The sequence below is a fragment of the Staurois parvus genome, unplaced genomic scaffold (genome assembly GCF_062004578.1).
Source record: "Staurois parvus isolate SC_StPar_1 unplaced genomic scaffold, SC_StPar_1.0 ptg002140l, whole genome shotgun sequence".
Classification (NCBI taxonomy): Eukaryota; Metazoa; Chordata; class Amphibia; order Anura; family Ranidae; genus Staurois; species Staurois parvus.
This window is the reverse complement of record NW_028319936.1, coordinates 1,003,936-1,023,989: the sequence shown is the minus strand read 5'-3', so window position 1 is coordinate 1,023,989 and position 20,054 is coordinate 1,003,936. Positions and strand designations below refer to the sequence as shown.

The window sequence follows — 20,054 nt, the reverse complement described above, 5'->3', positions numbered from 1 at the left end:
TCGGGCCCTCAGGAGGAGTGGCGGGCGCCGGACCCCCAGGCGGAGCGACAGGTCTCGGGCCCCCAGGCGAAGCGGCGGGCACCGAGTCACCAGGCACGACAGTGGGCTCCGAGTCAACTGGCATGACCGCTGGCACTGGGTCAGACATTGGATCATCTGGCTGGACAGCGGGCATCGGGGCACCAGGCATCAAGTCATTTGGCTCGACAGCGAGCACCGCGTCATCTGGCAAGGCAGTGGGCTCCGAGTCAACTGGCATGACCGCGGGCACTGGGGCAGACATTGAATCATCTGGCTGGACAGCGGGCATCGGGTCACCAGGCATCAGGTCATTTGGCTCGACAGCGGGCACCGCGTCATCTGGCAAGGCAGTGGGCTCCGAGTCAACAGGCACGACAGTGGGCACCGGGTCATCAGGTACCGGATTGTCTGGCTCGACAGCGAGCACTGGGTCACCAGGCATGACAGCGGGCACTGGGTCACCAGGCATCAGGTAATTTGGCTCGCCAGCGGGCACCGCGTCATCTGGCAAGGCAGTGGGCACCGAGTCACCAGGTACGACAGCGGGCTCTGAGTCAATTGGCACGACAGCGGGCACCGTATCAGGTACCGGATCATCTGGATCAACAGCGGGCATCGAGTCAACTGGCCTAATAGGATCGTCAGGCTGGATCAGTTCATCATGCTGGGTAGAGGCGTCCGGCTGAGTAGAGGCTTCAGGCCGAGTAGAGGCTTCAGGCCGAGTAGAGGCTTCAGGCCGAGTAGAGGCTTCAGGCCGAGTAGAGGCTTCAGGCCGAGTAGAGGCTTCAGGCCGAGTAGAGGCTTCAGGCCGAAGAGAGGCATCAGGCCAAGTAGAGGCATCAGGCTGCGTACAGGCATCAGGCTGAGTACAGGCATCAGGCTGAGTACAGGCATCAGGCTGAGTACAGGCATCAGGCTGAGTACAGGCATCAGGCTGAGTACAGGCATCAGGCTGAGTACAGGCATCAGGCTGAGTACAGGCATCAGGCTGAGTAGAGGATTCAGGCTGAGTAGAGGATTCAGGCTGAGTAGAGGCTTCAGGCTGAGTAGAGGCTTCAGGCTGAGTAGAGGCTTCAGGCTGAACCACGGAAGGCAGGCTCACCGGTTTGGATACTGGCAGGATGGTATTGGTTGGAAAGAATTTTCGCTTTTTTCTGGTTTTAACTACTGGAGCACTGCAAGTAAACGCAGGTCTGCAAACGAATGGAGCAGCTGGAGACAGAGAAGAACTGGAGGATGGAACAGGAGAGGGAGCAGTTGCTACAGAGGGCTTTTTTACAGGGTTAAAGGCAGGATAGGTGCAGCGAGTGGGAACAGGGTACTGACATGCGGTAGATAGCAGGGCAGGAGGAGCTGTTGGGAATGCAGGAATAGAGTTTTGAGGAAATAAATTAGAAGCAGGACTGGGTCTTTGTAAGCTGACTGAGGCTGGGTGCAACAACTCTGTCCATGTCTGCAGTATGGGTTGAACAAAGCTGAGCTTACAGAAAGCCTGTCTGACCAAAGACTGCACTGCGTTTATACAATCTCTTAGTGTCTGTGGTGAACATGTGGAATACCGCTCCAGAAAGTAACCCACATCATCCTCTAATAACCATACCAGGGACTCTACCTGGTCTGCACTAAATGGTGGCAAAAATTCATCCCTGCATTCGGGGGTACCAGATGAAACCAACTCAGCACAAACCTCAATCAAAGGCTGCACCTCAGAGAACTCAACTCTGTGCCCTGATCTACTAGAACATGAGCGAGCCGTATACATTCTAGCAGTTCATCCCGGGTATACTCCTTCAGAGTTTGATAAGCATACTCTCTGTCATCAAACACTAGCAGAGATAAATACGCAACCTCATCCAGATCCATCCTTCCCATCAACAAGCCAAGATGGCTTCCCTGTGCAGCCACTTCTGGTCAGGATTGGCCTTGGTGTAATGTCAGGGCTCCCGGGTATGACCAGAGGTGTGTGACTGACGCAGGGAAACGCAGACTTCAGATATGTTATAAACAATGTAATTTATTAACACTAACCATACAAACATAAACGCAGTGCAATACTAAAACATAACACAGTGCAAACAAACCAACCAACCACCCACAGATAACAGTACATACAATGCAAGCGTCGTCAGGCAGGCCGGGTCAATATCAGTCGGGCAGGTAGGTACAGGGGGAGCAAGCGGAGAATGGTCGGGGTCACAGGCCAGGTTCAGCAGGTAGCGGGCAGCGTGGTACAGAGGGTCAGGCAGAGGAGAATGGTCAGACAAGCCAGGGATCAGAGCAGGGTCAGCAGAGAATCAGACAGGAACAGAGAGCAGGAACAGGATACAGGGCCCAAGAGAAACACAACACCAAGGCAGAGTCTGCAGGTCTGAATGTCCCTTAAATACACCAGTATAATTAGTTCCAGGTGTTTGACTGGCTGCAAGGTTGAGTCTCTGATTGCTGGGAGCACCCGCTGGCCAGCCCTGGTACTGCAGCTCATAAGGCAGCTGAGTCCCACTATTGCTGGCCAGTCCATTCCTGACACACCACACACAGACGGATCCTGGACATGGGCTTCAAATGTCGTATTCCTCTTGTCAAGCCACTCCTGAACAACAAACAACGTCAGAAGCGTCTTACCTGGGCTAAAGAAAAACAGACCTGGTCTGTTGCTCAGTGGTCCAAAGTCCTCTTTTCTGATGAGAGCAACGTTTGCATCTCATTTGGAAACCAAGGACCCAGAGTATGGAGGAAGAATGGAGAGGCACACACTGCAAGATGCTTGAAGTCCAGTGTGAAGTTTCCACAGTCTGTGTTGATTTGGGGAGCCATGTCATCTGCTGGTGTTGGTCCACTGTGCTTCATTAAGTCCAGGGTCAACGCAGCTGTCTACCAGGAGATTTTGGAGCACTTCATGCTTCCTTCCATAGACGAGCTTTATGGGGATGCCGACTTCATTTTCCAGCAGGACTTGGCACCTACCCACACTGCCAAAAGCACCAAAACCTGGTTCAATGACCGTGGGATTACTGTGCTTGATTGGCCAGCAAACTCGCCTGACCTGAACCCCATAGAGAATCAAGAGAAATTGTCAAGAGAAAGATGAGAGACATGAGACCGAACAATGCAGAAGAGCTGAAGGCCGCTATTGAAGCATCCTGGTCTTCCATAACACTTCAGCAGTGCCACAGGCTGATAGCTTCCATACCACACTGCTTGAGGCAGTAATTGCTGCAAAAGGGGCTCAAACCAAGTACTGAGTACATATGCATGCTTATACTTTTCAGAGGTCCGATATTGTTCTATGTACAATCCTTGTTTTATTAATTGCATGTAATATTCTAATTTTCTGAGATTGTGGATTTGGGGTTTTCATGAGCTGTAAGCCATAATCATCACAATTATGTCAAATCACGGCTTGAACTATCTTGCTTTGCATGTAATGAGTCTCTCATATATTAGTTTCACCTTTTAAGTTGCATTACTGAAATTAATGAACTTTTGCACGATTTTCTAATCTTTCGAGTTTCACCTGTACTGTATGTTGAGTGTGTTGTTTAGGTGCCATTCCTAACAAATCCACAGGTGATCTACTTTGTCATACACACCATTCTGTGCTGACACCAGCATTTCTGGATTTCTCATCAGATTGCAGAAGTGGTCTTAAAGAGCTAAGCAATACACTTATCAGTGCTTGACTGCAGTGTTATGTCTGAGCCAAAGTCCGTGTCTCTACCATCTACCTGTGCCTCAGGTGTACTCCTCTTTCTAGTAACTGTGACCCCTGCACCTTCAGAGACCCCTGCACTCCTTTGATACTGGAGACCCCTGTACTCTTCTGCCACTAGTAACCCCTGCATTTCTAGTGACCTTTACACTCCTGTGCCTCCAGTGACCCCTGCACTCATGTGCAGTCTTGTGCCTTCAGTGATTCTGCGACTCCTGTGCACTCAAGCAACTCCCTACATCTCCTATATCTCCAGTGACCTGTGTCTCCTATGTCATCTGTGTCTCCAGAGACTAATGTGTCTCCTATGACCCTAGCATCTACAGTAACTCCTATATCTCCTGTGACCCCTGTGTTCTGGTGTCTCCAGTGACTCCAGCATCTACACTGACCCTTGCACTCCTATTTCTTCATAGATTCCCGTGTCTCCAGTGACTGATGCAATCTGTTATCTATAGTGACTCGTGTCTTCAGCGAGCCCAGTGACCCTGAGCTCCCGTATCTTCATAGACTTCTGTGTCTCCAGTGACCTATGCGCTTTGGTGTCTCCAGTGACCTTAGCTTCTCCAGTGACCCCCTGCACTTTTGCGTCAACCAGTGATCCTAGTGCATTCAGTCATGTGCAGTGACTCCAGAGGATCCTCTGTTATCCTGCATTTCAAATACATTATTTGCACCCCATTGAAGCCTATACCTCCTCAGGTATACTTCTGTATTTCCTAGTCTCTCTTCCTGTGCAAATGGACCCCTGTCAGTGAATTATCTAACGATTTGTTGTTGTTTTCCTGTTAAAAAAAAAAAAAAAAGGGACCCATTTGCTAGGGCACTATCCAACTGCGCTTAGAATGACCTATATCAGTGTTTCTCCAGCAGGATGCCGTTTGGGTTCACCCAGAGTGCCCTGAATAGGATGCAGGCAGGCCAGCCGCCAGCACTATAACAACCAATGACCCTCTTGGGCCAGGGTGCATTGTGTCATTGGTTGCTATGATTCTAGCAACCAACCTGAGCTCACCATAGTAACACATGAAATTGATCTTGAGTGGACCAACCCAGCATCAGCAGAGGACAGTAGTGCACATTCTTTAAGACCTGTTCTTCCTCCTACCCTCTGCCATGCTCCCGAAGCCATAAGATAAGGATTCTGATGGAAAGAGGGAACTCTGTGATGGGCAGACTCTGAGGTGATGAGGGGAGTTTTTGATGGGGTTGCTCTCTGACTTATAGAAGGCCACCTATGTGATGGGAAGACCTCTGATGTGATAGGGAACATCTGATGTAGTGTTGAGGGGACCTCTGATCAGAAGAGGGTAATCTCTGATGTTAAGGGGGTTTCTATTGTAAAATTTTTGGTTCTGTTCATTGTCCCAGGCTCAAGTTTCAAATTGATAAGCAACATTTTACAAGTTTTTTTTACACTTTAGATTGTGGTGTCTTGACAGTTGGGAAAATCCAACTACAGGAAGACAGCGCCAGACTCCAGGGGCTGGTAAGTACCTCATTTTTAAAAGTCAGCAGTTACAGTATTTGTAACAGCTGAATTTATTTTTATTTTTTTTAAAGGTGAATTTGCCCTTTAAGAAACGCTGACCTATACTACCCAGGAACATAACTGTGTAGAAGTATTCTTGTCAGTCACAAGTCATAGGAAGGAACATAATACCTGCCAGTACAATGAAGACACTGGGAACAAAGCTGGCTATGATGGGAGATTAACAGCAACTACTAATGAAGGATAAGAAGGAACTTTGGTTTCTTACCGTCATCCAGGCATAGATATGGAGAAGTGGATTTAATGCTGAACACTGGGTTAAGTGAAAAGAGGAATTGTCTAGGGTAGAGAAATAAGCAGTTATATAGTCACCGACCACTTTATTAGTTACACCTGTTCAATTGCTTGGTAACACAAATAGCTAATCAGCCAACCACATGGCAGCAACTCAATGCATTTATGCATCCAGACGTGGTGAAGACGACTTGCTGAAGTTCAAGCCAAGCATCAGAATGGGGAAGAAAGGGGTTTTAAGTGACTTTGAATGTGGCATGGTTGTTGGTGCCAGACAAGCTGGTCTGAGTATTTCAAAAACTGCTGATCTACTGGGATTTGCATGTACAACCATCTCTAGGGTTTACAGAGAATGGTCCAAAAAAGAGAAAATATCCAGTGAGTGGCAGTTGTGTGGACAAAAATGCCTTGTTGATGTCAGAGGAAAATGGGCAGACTAGTTTGAGATGATAGAAAGGCAACAGTAACTCATGTCAATATGGAACAAAAGGCAAAAAGGGGGTCAAACCAGGTACTAGCATAATGCACCTAATAAAGTGACCGGTGAGTGTACTTATGTTATTCCTGTCCTGCAGGCTTCTTCTGCACTGTACAACTGGTCCCCCAATGCCAGTTCCCTTTGCTGCCTTTCTGGTTGCAGGTACACTATACCAACATCATCATATACAATTCCGGACCAGCAATTCTGCAAATTATGTAAGGATGGCAAGGGTCTGCCCACATCCTGGAGCCAAGGAGATTACCAGCTGCCAGAGGAGAGGTGAATAAGGCAAGTATAAATACACTATATTGCCAAAAGTATTGGAACGCCTGCCTTTACACGCACATGAACTTTAATGACATCCCAGTTTTTGTAGGGTTCAATATTGAGTTGGCCCACCCTATACCTATACTCTTCTGGGAAGGCTGTCCACAAGATTTAGGAAAGTGTCTGTGGGAATGTTTGACCATTCTTCCAGAAGCGCAGTTGTGAGGTCAGGCACTTATGTTGGACGAGAAAGCCTGGCTCGCAGTCTCCACTCTAATTCATCCAAAAGGTGTTCTGTTGGGTTGAGGTCAGGACTCTGTGCAGGCCAGTCAAGTTCCTCCACCCCAAACTCACTCATCCACGTCTTTATACACCTTGCTTTATGCAATGTCCGAAATGTCTTGGCATGCTGACACCTTAAGAGTTCCCTTCACTGGAACTAAGGGGCCAAGCCCAACCCCTGAAGAACAACCTCACACCATAATCCCCTCTACACCAAACTTTATATTTGGCACAATGCAGTCAGGCAAGTACCGTTCTCCTGGCAACCGCCAAACCCAAACACGTCCATCGGATTGTTAGACAGAGAAGTGTGATCCTTCCCTCCAGAGAACACGTCTCCACTGCTCTAGAGTCCAGTGGTGGTGTGGTTTACACCACTGCATCTGACGCTTTGCATTGCACTTGGTGATGTAAGGCTTGGATGCAGCTGCTTGGCCATGGAAACCCATTCCATGAAGCTCTCTATGCACTGTTGTTGTGCTAATCTGAAAGTCACATGAAGTTTAGCTATTGACTGTTAGCAGACAGTTGGCAACTTCTGTGCACTGTGTGCATCAGCATGTTCTGACCCGGTCTGTCATTTTACGTGGCCTACCACTTCATGGCCGAGTTGCTGTTATTCCCAGTTGCTTCCACTTTGTTATACCACCACTGACCCCTGGTTCACATCTATGCAGGTGGTGCCACTGCGGGACCCGCACAAATACCCGCAGCTGCACCACCCACAAGGAATGTGTTACCCACAGGCAGGTGCCATTAATTCTAATGGCACGCCACCCGCACTGGAAATCGCAACTGTACTGGGAACCTCGGTTCCCATGCGGGCTTTGATTTCCAAAAGTAGTGCAGGGACTTCTTCCTTGCATGTCCTGGGGCACGCAAGTCCATTCAAATGAATGGGCTCTCATGCCTGTGCAAATTGTGGCCCTCAAAACCGCATAGATGTGAACAAGGGCTAACAGTTGACTGTATAATATTTAGTAGCAAGAAAATATCACGTATGGACTTATTGCACAGGTGGCAATCTATCGCGATACCACGCTTTACCTCACTGAGAGCGACCCATTCTTTCACAAATGTTTGTAGAAGCAGTCTGCATACCTAGGTGCTTAATTTTATATATCTGTAGCCATGGAGGTGATTGGAACACCTGAATCCAATGATTTGGAGGGGCGTCTCAATACAATGTATCTTTACCCCTAGACATGAGCATTTAACCCTTGCATTGCAGAAGGATTTGCCTATTTCAAAGGTCTTTTTTTATTGATCACTGCATTCAGCTTTAAAGTGTATGTAACCCAAGAACAAAAATCTAATAATTGCAGATTACCAATCCTTAGATATGATGATTGCATTTTTCTTCTTTTTTCAGCACGTGATTCTATTAGTAACATATTTTCTGCCTTAGGGCGACAGTGCTTACCCACTATAGTGTTTCTATAGGGGAACAGCTTTGTCACACTCACCCCAGCTGAAAGCTAAACTCTGGATAAACAGCTAAATACAATGATGAATACATATACAGTAGCTGTTTGCTTGCCAAAGGATTGTTTACATTACTGTTCATCCAGTCCTGAGATTTGCCACAGCACAGTGCTATCTGGCAAGGAAGGAAACTTTTTTAGACAGATCATTTTTTTGTGAGTGGGCAAACATTCAAAATCAGCAGGGGATCAAATGCTTATTTCCTTCACTGTAGGTCTAGTCCCTGCCCCCAGCTTGTGGCTGGAAAGTAAAAAATAGGGAGGCAGACTGATAAGCCCATCTCACCATCACATCGCTCTTTCTTCCGGTCAGTGTGTTCTCTTTTTTAGCACATGAGCACTGCGGCACACCTTATTGATTCTTATGCTGCTTCTCCATTTCCCAGTCTGAGCCCTGCTATACAGATTGCAAGGCATGTGCCAATTAAAATTCAGACACTTGCGCTAGTTGCTTTAAAAAAAACAAAATGCATTTAGAGCTCATTTACATATACACATTATGAGAACATGTGGATTACTGCAACATGAAGCAAGCATGTGTTGCATAGTCATTCATCTTGAATGGCACTCCGATACATTAGGGCATTGCAGCATGCCACAGTGCACAGCAACTCGCCACGGATGTTTTGGTGTGTTGGCAGCCGGTTAGTACTTTATCGCGTGAAAGCACATGGGTTAATACACCAGAATTTAAATGGGATATTGTAAGGAAATTCCCATGAGATGGCTGGCGAATAGACATGCGCAATTGCGCACACGCATGGCGAAGATTGGTGCCAGAAGGACTATTTAAAAGGTGCCCCTACCTGTGCTGACTGGTCTTCAGCTGTTCCCCATTTCCTGCTCGCTCCTGTGTGATTTCCTTGTTGCTGACCCGGCTTGTTCCAAACCTGACTCTGATTCCTCTCCTGCTTGATACTTGTTCCTGACTTTGGCTTTGCTCCTGACTTTGGCTTGTTTATGATTTGGTACCTTGCTGTCCGCCAGTTGATGACCCCAGCTATTCCTAGGACATTGCTCCTATGTCCCATCCCAGCTTCCTGCCTTGCTCTGGTGCACACCTGGTGACCTATCATACCAGCTCTGCATATCACTACTGTTCCTGGTGGTCCATCAGTCTTCCAAAGTCTCGAGCTGCAAACAACATCTGCTGGCGCTCTTGTCCCCCTGGACCCTAGACACCCTCTGTTCCACTTCCAGTGGGGTCAGGGCTAGTGACACAAGTGAGACCGACCTCGTCATTTCAGTCTCCAATCAGGTACGTAACCAGGGGCGAACTGACAACTCATGGGGCCCCCGTGTCCTTGCCCAAACTCAAAAAAGCCTATGAAAGAAAAAAAAAAAGAAGTGTACCAGGGGCATCTCATGGGGCCCCCTACTGACCCCGGGCCCTCGGGCAGTGCCTAAGTTTCCAAATGGTCAGTCCGCCCCTGTATGTGACAGATATTAATGATTTATCAATGAAAAAAAGCTGCATTCATTTGGATCTACTGATCATTTTAATGTGACGTTTTCACTGATGATAACATCAGAATATGTATTTTTTCTTCATGCACTCAGATTTTGTTGCCCAATATTGATATAGGTCTGCTTTAGGATACAGACAGGTTAGTGGGCTGGAGTTACCACCTTCCGCTTGTTGGCATCCTCCCCCCCCCCCCCACCTCCACTGCCACATTTGGCACTTTTTAAGGAGGAGTGAGTTTTGAAAGGTACCCACTCCCACTTCCAGCTGAGTTTGCTGCGGCAATCTCCGACCCCTCCTCCTTCCTCCCACAGCTTTCTGGGACACATCACAGATCCCAGAAGACTTCGGGACCAATCACAAAGCACAGCATCGCTTGTGCATGCTCAGTAGGAAACCAGCTGGAAAGCTTTACTACCCGTTTCCTTTAGTTAAGATGCTGCCACCTTCACCCAAAACTGATTAGGGAAATCAGCTCTTGTGCGGACATTGTCGGACACCTGGACATGCAAATGTCCTTATAATAAAATCTCCTAGATTGTAAGCTCCAAGGAACAGGGCCCTCCTAACCCTCTTGTATTGAACTGTATTGTTGCTGTATTGTCTCCCGTTATATTGTAAAGCGCTGAGAAAACTGTTGGAGCTATATAAATCCTGTATACTAAAAAGTATTATTATATTGTATTGTATTTGTAGCTGCTGACTGACTTTTCTTCTTTTTTTTTTAGACCAGAACTCTACTTTAAGTCATTACTTGAGCACTGTAACCACTTGTAAACTTTTCACATTAAAGCCAATATTATAACTTCAAGTTTGCTCCAAATCCTCATTATTTTTGTATTATTGTCAACTATATTTCAAATGCAAGTAAACAGTAGTATTGAGAAACCGTGTGAATTTCCAGTGTAGGCTGATTCATGTAGTGAATTTAGTGAAACTAATGTTGCTGACATTTCTGAGACTACAAAGCTAATGGGCATCCATTCTTTTACTACCAGCACTCTCAGTGCTAGATGGGACAAAACCGCATATAGGAGGCACCCTTATGCCCAAAGATACATGGCAAGGCTCCCAAAGTATTTATACTCCCTTCAGCATAATTGGTGTGATGTAATGACATCATTGGTCCATGCCTGCATTAGTATAATTGGTTCCCAGGCCTAGGCATGCACAAGTGTCTTTTTTAGGCTAGGTTCCTTCTACTGCAATACAATGATCCGACGTTCAGTGTGATTATATAGTGCTACTTGGATGCAACTTTGACCTTACTACCATCGAGGAAGTTTCCAAGATCCTCTCTGATGCCCGCCTCACCACCTGCCCCCTCGACCCTATCCCCTCACAATTCCTACGACCTCCCTCCCCCTCCATCCTACGCTCCCTCACCCACATCTTTAATCTCTCCCTCTCCTCCGGCACTTTCCCCTCCCCACTGAAGCATGCACACATCACCCCATACTTAAAAAGCCCTCCCTGGACCCCAATGACCCGAACAACCTCAGACCCATCTCCCTGCTCCCATTTACATCTAAACTCCTTGAGCGCCTCGTCTACACCCGCCTATGCTCTCACCTCAATGACAACAACCTCCTCGATCCCCTACAGTCTGGCTTCCATCCCCTACACTCCACCGAAACCGCCTTACTTAAACTCTCCAACGACCTTCTAACCGCCAAAGCTAATGGCCACCATTCAGTGCTCCTACTCCTTGACCTCTCTGCGGCCTTCGACACAGTTGACCACCCCCTCCTCCTCAAAATACTACACTCCCTCGGCCTCAGAGATTCTGCTTTCTCCTGGCTCTCATCCTACCTGTCACAACGCTCTTTCAGCGTTACCTATAATGCTACCACCTCCCTCTCACTCCCCCTCTCTGTTGGGGTCCCTCAAGGCTCTGTCCTTGGGCCCCTTCTCTTCTCCATCTACACCTCCTCCCTTGGCCAACTCATACACTCTCACGGCTTCAACTACCACCTCTATGCCGACGACACACAAATCTATCTCTCAACCCCCCACCTCACCCCCTCTGTCTCTGCCCGAATCACACACCTACTGAGCGACATATCAGATTGGATGTCGCTCCACTTCCTTAAACTGAATCTCTCCAAAACTGAGTTTCTTGTCTTCCCCCCAGCCCGAACCCCACCCCCCATTGACTTCTCCATCACATCCAACAACGCCAATATCAAACCCGCCCTGTAGGCCAGAGTACTTGGTGTCATTCTGGACTCCAACCTATCCTTCCAGCCCCAAGTCCAATCTTTAACAAACTCGTGCAGACTCCACCTCCGCAACATCGCCAAAATCCGCACGTTCCTAACCCCAGAAACCACTAAACAGCTCATCCACTCCCTCATCATATCACAACTCGACTACTGCAACTCCCTCCTCACTGGCCTGCCTCGCCGCTGGCTATCCCCGCTTCAGTCGATCCTGAATACAGCTGCCAGACTCATTCACCTTTCCAACCGCTCCGTTTCCGCCACCCCCCTCTGCCAATCCCTCCACTGGCTTCCGATTGCGCAACGGATCAAATTTAAAATCCTAACACTGACGTACAAAGCTGTCCACCATACTGCCCCGAACTACATCACCGACCTAATACCCAAGTACCACCCAGCACGCACACTCCGCTCCTCACAAAACCTCCTTCTCTCTAGTTCCCTGGTCTCCTCTTCTCATGCCCGCCTCCAGGACTTCTCCAGGGTGTCACCCATCCTCTGGAACTCCCTTCCCCAACCCATCAGATTATCACCTACTCTCCTCTCCTTTAGGCCAGTGTTTCTCAACTCCAGTCCTCATGGACCCCCAACAGGTCATGTTTTCAGGATTTCCCTCAGATGAAACAGCTGTGGTAATTACTAAGGCAGTGAAACTGATCAAATCACCTGTGCAAAATAATGGAAATCCTGAAAACATGACCTGTTGGGGGTCCATGAGGACTGGAGTTGAGAAACACTGCTTTAGGCGCACCCTGAAAACCCATCTCTTCAGGGAAGCCTACCCCCTGCTAACTTGACCAACCTCCTCCACTCTTCCTACCACTCCATCCCCCACAGCTATCTCCTCCTGTACAACTATCCCGTCCCTTCTAGATTGTAAGCTCGAAAGAGCAGGGCCCTAATCCCCTCATGTTTTGCATTGTATTGGTATTGTTCTGTCACATGTTCTGTCCCCCTTTGTAATGTACATTGCTGAGTGAACTATCGGCGCTTTATAAATACTGTATAATAATAATAATAATAATAATAATAATAAGGTTTGTATATTTATGGGGCCAAAATTGCACTGGATACACACCAAATTAGTACAGGAACCTTCTCCAAAATCGCTCCATGCGGAGTCATGTTGGTATGAACGGACACCATTAAAACAACGTGATTTCCATTGTCACGTGATTCTGTGAAATTCAAGTCACATCCAAAATCGCACTAGTGTGCACCAGGCCTTAAACCGGCCATAGATGGATCAAATCTGGGCTGGTTCAGCAGGGACCAGTTGAGATTCAATCCGTCTATAGTCATGCTTGATGTACTGGAGTTGATCCATCACCTGTACAACAAGCCTGTCAGGGTTTTTTTATTTTGATCACTGCGAACGGCTATAGCAGAGATCATTGTGTTCTGCCGGCATGGAAGGCTCTGTGACGGCTGAACACAATAGCGCTGCATGAGGAATTCACCCATCAACACTGACTGTGTTAATGGGGGAATTGAGCAATTTTCTTTCCTGCAACCCCTGGTAGGAGGATAGAAAACTGTATAATGTATGGCCTATTTAAGGCACAGGTACATAATTAACTTGACAATTTTGCTAAATCTCCACACCTTAGCTGAACAGACAATGCACACCTGATAATACATTAGGCATTGTCAATTCAGTAGCACAAATAGAGATATACATTAGGCATTGTCAATTCAGTAGCACAAATAGAGATATTATGCAAAGTGTAGATTATAGCAAACCACCAGTGTTCATTTGAGATCAATTAAAATATATCGAAATGATTGCTATGATGAATTCCACTTACACTTATTGGGGGTTGATTTACTAAAACTGCAGAGTGCAAAATCTGGTGCAGCTCTGTATAGCAACCAATCAACTTCTAGGTTTTATTGCCAAAGTTTCCTTGAATAAGCTGAAGTTAGAAGCTGATTGGCTGCCATGCACAACTGCACCAGATTTTACACCCTCCTGTTTTAGTAAATCAACCCCACTGCATATGACTGTGTGTACACATTAGCATAGTTACCAACATTTAAAAAAATTTTTTAGGGACAATTTTTTCTGTATGTCCAGAAAGGCGGAGTATCATTTTAATTGGGGGTGGGGGAATTCAATTGTGGGTGTGGCTCAACATCAATTGTAAAAAATGTGGTGCGTGAAGCGGGGCCTTAGTGATGGCGTCAGCAAACTGTGACTGAGAAATTGGGTTTAAAAACTACACTGTCCAATTTCTCACAGTCAGAACAATGCTACATGAAAACAGAGACACCATCTTTGTCAGTGAACAGCACTTTCCTTTCTAAAATTTTAGATAGAAGTTAAAAAAAAAAAAAAATCTCCATTTTCATGTAGCACTGTCCTGACCGTGAAAAATTGGACAGTGTAGTTTTAAACCCAATTTCTCACAGTCACTGGTAGTGCTACAAGAAAAAAGGAGAGATATGCCCATTGCAGACTTTCACATCTATAATAGCACAGCAGTTTTGCAAATCCCTAACACCAGCATAGAGCTTACCTCCATTGCTGACAATTCACTAGTAGAATGAATGGGGACTGAGGCTGGCTGCACCCCCTCCCACCAACTCACACTGCCTCGGGGATGCTGGGGATGTCGGAGTCCTCACTGTCATCCCTGGACCAAGCTGCTGGGGGAGGGATGGGTCTCCAACACTGTTCTGTGTCACTTGCCCTGTTGTGTTGCTTTCAGCAGTTTAGTTAATCTGGTGACAGGTAACATCCCAGCCTCTTCTACATTGCTTTGGCAGAGTGATACAAAAGTGGCCGGGAGTTTACCACTTGCCGACGGCAGATAGCCGAATGACAGCTTCACTACGGGCAGCCAGTTCTGGGAGGGCAGCATGACGTCCTCCCAGAATGCGCTCTCATGCGCGCCCCCGGCGATCACTGTGTCCTACGGATACAGCTGATCACGTGATATGGTAAAAGGCCAATCACAGTGGCCTTTTACCACATGATCAGCCATGTCCAATGACACACTGATCATCTGGAAATGCAATTGCCAGTTATCGGCTGCACTTTCCTCACTGCGTGAGGAAAGTACTGCCGAGAACCGGCAGTTGTCAGAGGAGGGATCGGCACCGATCAGGGCACTGATGATCAGTGCCCTGATTATCAGTGCCAAGCAGTGCCACCCACAACTGCCCGTCAGTGCCACCTCATCAACGCACATCAGTGAAGGAGAAAAATTACATGTTTGCTAAATTTTATAATAGAAACAAAGAAAAACTTTTTTTTGGTTTTTTGTTTATAGCACAAAAAATAAAAAAAAATTAAAAAATACCCAGCGGCGAGTAAATACCACCAAAAGAAAGCTCTATTTGTGTGGAAAAAATTATAAAAATTTCATATGTGTACAATGTTGCGTGACCGCACAATTGTCATTCAAAGTGCGACAGCACTGAAAGCGGAAAATTGGCCTGGTAAGGAAGGGGTTATAAGTGCCCGGTAGGCAAGTGGTTAACAAGAAACAGCAGCACTGCAGATTACCCTGCCGCTCCCACAAATGAAAAAATAGTCCCCAGTGTGCCATGACCCCCTCTTTCCTGCTGAGCAAGTGGGACCAGGAAAGTTTTTAATTTTTTAAACTCCTGTACTAGGGTCTTGCAGAATTAGGAACCCCTATTTGCTGCTGCCCCCACCCTGATCTCAGTTTTCCAGGACATTGGCAGGGACACAGAAATGGCAGGACTTCGTTCAAATATTCGTGACAGTCCTGGACAATCCAGGGTACTTTACAACAAGCAAAGCAAATGCACAAATATTTTTTCTGCAATTCAAATAACTAATGAAAGCAGCAATATACTGAAAGCATACATGTAATATGAAGATTTACTTTAACAACCCTACCCCAACTCTGGTAACAAAAGCAGTGTTTGCTTAACAGTGCCTGGATAGCTAAGAGGCCTCTCCTGGTTTTGGACCTTGCTATTTACAGTTCAGTAGGATAAAATTACAAGAATTACTACATTACTATACTGAAAACTTTACTTTGTGTCAATGGAACAACTAGGAAAGCTGAAAAAAGTTTTAGCTGATCTAAAAAAAGCGAATATTTAAAATGTACTTGGCAATAGCGGCTGAACTCAGTTCTTAAAATGATACAAAAACAAAAATAGAATGAAACATATGTAGTTTTTGTTAACTGAAATGAGTATATTCATGTGCTGAAAATGAATACTATAATCATCCTCTGTAGGATCCAAACCACAAGAACAATGCAGCTATTATAATAGTAGACAAAGACAGGATTCCAGTGCAGGATGCCGAATGTACAGAGACATCATTGACAATGGGAAGACTATTTCTATTGTATGCTTTGCAAAAAGAGCATCGCAATGTAATATTTGATACAAGTTTGCATAATCAGTCCATAATGTATTCACCCCTTTAATAATAGAAAGGAAGGTAACCCATAAACCTTTACTATAATAAAGTGGTTCTAAAGTCAAAATGTTAAGGAAAACATTTCCCACTACTTGTTGTGACCTTACCCTAAACATTTACCTGACTCCACCGATCCAATGCTTTCTCACCTGCAGCATCAATCCTTCTCTTCCTGGTCTCACAGGTTCCTGCTGCTGTCAATCAAATACTGTAGGGGGGGGGGGGGGAATGGCGGAGCCGCACTGTGTGTGCCTATTCAAGCACACAGCCAAGCTTGGGAGAGAACACATGGATGTCTCCTATATCAGCCGGCTTACTGAGAGAGAGTGCCTATGGGGAACTTCCAAAACAGAGGTAAATATTGCACAGAGCAGGTAAGTATAGCATGTTTTTCATTTTAACAAAAAAAAAAAAAAAAAAAAAGAGAAAAGCCTTTAAAGCAGAGCTACACTCAAATGTGGAAGCTCTGCTTATTTGCCTCCTCCCCGCCCCCCCAACTGCCCTATATGGCACCTTCTGGGGGGGCGTGGATACCTGTTCTTGACAGATACCTGCTCCCACTTCTGGCTCAGTTCGCCGCGGTGAAGTGAGCTGGAAATTCAGTCCCCTCCTCCCTCTCGCAGTCTCCTGGTAACTTTCACAGGTCCCAGAAGACTGCTGGACCAATGAAAATGCACAGCACGACTCACGCACGTGCAGTGGGCAACAGGCTGTGAAGCCATAAGTGGTCACAGCCCGGTGCCCACAGTAGAGTTGCTGGCGCCATGGAGGAGAGAAGAGGACAAGGGATGCCGCAGGTGAGAACAGACTCCGGGACAGGCAAGTGTGTGTTTTTTAAAAAGTCAGCAGCTACAGTTTTTGTAGCTGCTGACTTTTAAACACAAAAACCACTGGAACTCCGCTTTAATATTGCTTTAACTACAGAAGAAAAGCATTCTTAATATTATACAGGATTTACATTGCACCAACAGTTTGCTCAACGCTTTACAATATAAAGGGAGACAATACAGCAATGATACAGTTCAATACAAGAGAGTTAGGAGGGCACACAATATATCCACCAAAAATTAAATGAAGGGAATTTCTATAATGAGGGAAAGTGAGAATTTGGTGGCACCCACTAGGTGTCATACAGAATGGTTTTCAATTCTACCCACAACTACTCCAATCCTATATATCCTCTGAAAAAAAGCACCAACTTGCACAATGTGCATATTAGGACTGTCTTACTGGCGGCAGGGAAAACTAATATTAAACTGACTCTGTCCAGAGCGATTCTGGCAGGTACAGCTCTAAATAGCCTCAGAGCATGCACCTAGGTCACACAGCCAGAGATTCAGCCATGGCAGGAAGTTTTGGAGGCTGCTGAAGGTATATTCAGGCACCTCTAGGTGCCAACACTTCATACCTGCAGCAGCGCCCCGTCCTAAAGAACATTTTTAAGATAAAGTTAGAAGATTTTCAAAATTTAATCTAAGGACACCCTACTGACCACTCCGACGTTTAACCACACCCAAAAAAACCGCCCAAAAAACACACACACACACACAAAATCACCCCCCCCCCCCCTTCATTTTCAGCATACCCTCAATTAGTCACAGACTTTTAGAACAAGAGGCAAACATTAGGTATAAAGGCAAAATAAGGTACCAAGATATGCATGCATAGTTAGGAGGGACACTTTGAAGGTAGAAAAAAGTCATGACCAATAAGTTGGGTGCTGCTTCACCGTGTATGGCTTGTAGTGTGGGAGTAAATTAAGCCCCAGCATTGGTGTCATTGACAGTAATATTAACCTCTAGCATTAGGGTCACTGGTAACAATAATAACCCCCTGTACTAGTGTAATTGGCCACAATGGTGACCTTCAAGTTTCTTTCAGAAAACACTGACTTCAGCAGACATTTGTGGAATATATCTATGAAGGTATAGTGGTGGTGTTTATGACACAAAGTCAATGCACATAGAAAAATGGGAAAGGGATTTGGGAATAGAGATAGATGAAGACAAACAAAGGAAAATATATAGACTAACACACGAGAATATAAGCATGAGAGAGGTGGAGGTAAACTATAAGTGTTTACCAAGATGGCACATGGCACCGAACGTTGAATATAAGATGAGTGGGGAGAACACACCAGAGTGTTGGCGGGGGTGTGGTAAGATAGGTACGTTATATCATGTATGGTGGGAGTGCCCAAAGATTCAAGGTTTTTGGAGGACAATGGTTCATTTAATTGGGATAATCTCAGTGACTAAGATAGGTTTGGACCCAGAGTTGTGTCTACCACATAGTTCAGAACTATCAGTGAATAAATACAAGGATTCGGGTATATGGTACTATCTGAATGCGGCAAAGGGTCTGATACCTAAGTTTTGCCATAACTCAGAGGTGCAGAGAGAAGAGGATTGGGTGGAAAGAGTGAACCAGATATGTAGGATGGAGAAACTGTATTATATGCAAGAAGACAAGATGGGGTTATATAACAGAAGGTGGGGAAAATGGGAAGATTTTGTGTCCAAGGTGAAATATATGAAGTAGTAGAGTGGGATAGGTGAAAGTACATATTACTTAGGAAAAGATGTAATGAGAAATGCAGAATGGGGTGTTTTATTAGTGGGGGGAGGTTGGTTTTCTGGGGTGGGTGGGGGTAATAGTTGGGGGGGTAGAGGTAAAGGGTATAAGGATTGAAGGGGAATAAAGAGAGAAAGGGATATAATTAATGGGTTTGATATATCTGAAAGTTTTTGTATGTTATATGAGAGTAATGATGACATTTGTATTTTATATGGATAATGAATAAATATTTAAAAAAAAAAAAAAAAAAAAAAGTGGTGTTGTTTATGAAGAGCAGTGCTGAACAGATATTACTGGACAGGTTTACGCAGGTTAGCCTGTCTGTGCTTCCCTATTTTATATGTATGGAAATGTAATTTATCCCACTCTGTCAATTTTATGCAATAAGTTGCTCCAGTCTCTGGTGAAAAAAAAATAAATAAAAGTCAGCAACTACAAAAACTAACTGCTGACTTTTATAAAAGAGCCACTCACTTGTCCTACAATCCAGTGGTGTCCTCAGAGCAGCCAGGTTCATTGGACATCCTTGGGTTTATTTACTAAAGCTGGAGAGTGCAAAATCAGACTCCCTTCTGCATAGAAACCAATCCGCTTCCAGGTTTCATTGCCAAAGCTTCATTGAACAAGCTGAGGTTAGAAGCTGATTGGTTTCTATGCAGAAGGGAGTCTGATTTTGGACTCTCCAGCTTTAGTAAATAAACCCCGTGTCCCCAGCACCTGCATCTTAAGTGTGGGCTCCCAGCTGCAGTGCTGCACATTGCGAATAGTCCCACAGTCCTCTGGGACCTGTCACATATCCCAAAAGACTGGGGGGGGGTATAGGAGAACTTCCATTTCCAATCGCCTAGGTAGTCGCAGCAGAAGTGGGAGCGGGTACCTGTCAAAATTGGGTACCCACTCCCCAAAGATACCAATGCTTAACGGGGAACAGGGGATGAGGCCTTAAAGCAAAACTTCCCCTTTTGGGTGGAGCTTTTCTTTTAAGAGCAAAATGTAGAAATGCACAGCTACCATCCAAAGCTAAAATTGGATTGCCCGATTAGTGCACTTTGAAAGTCAGCTTTGCTCATTGTACACTATTTTTTTTGCCCTGTTTTGTTATAAAAAAGAACCCGAGGAACTGTTCTAATCTACAAGTTCTAGGACAAATAAGGAAAAATGAAAGAAAGGGGGGACCCTGTCTTAAAGGATAGTTCCACTCAACCTATCAAAAACTGTAGCTGCTGACTTTTGAAAAACAGCCACTTGCCTGTCCCTCGGTCCTGTGGTGTGTGTCCCGCCGCTCATTTCACTGGCCGTCCTGTATTCCAGGAGGCTGGCATCTTCAGTGTGGGCACCCGGCTGTGATAGCT

The 20,054-nt window shown here is 45.8% G+C and overlaps 1 long non-coding RNA gene across 1 annotated transcript in view; it reads right to left on the bottom strand.

The window, feature by feature from the left end:
- The window catches only part of LOC149432450 (uncharacterized), a 42,710-nt gene extending 28,131 nt beyond the window's left edge, over nucleotides 1-14,579 (bottom strand). The window contains exon 1 of the long non-coding RNA XR_016308988.1: nucleotides 14,237-14,579. This is a non-coding gene — a long non-coding RNA (uncharacterized LOC149432450). The remainder of the gene's footprint in view (nucleotides 1-14,236) is intronic.
- Between the last annotated feature and the right edge of the window lie 5,475 nt (nucleotides 14,580-20,054).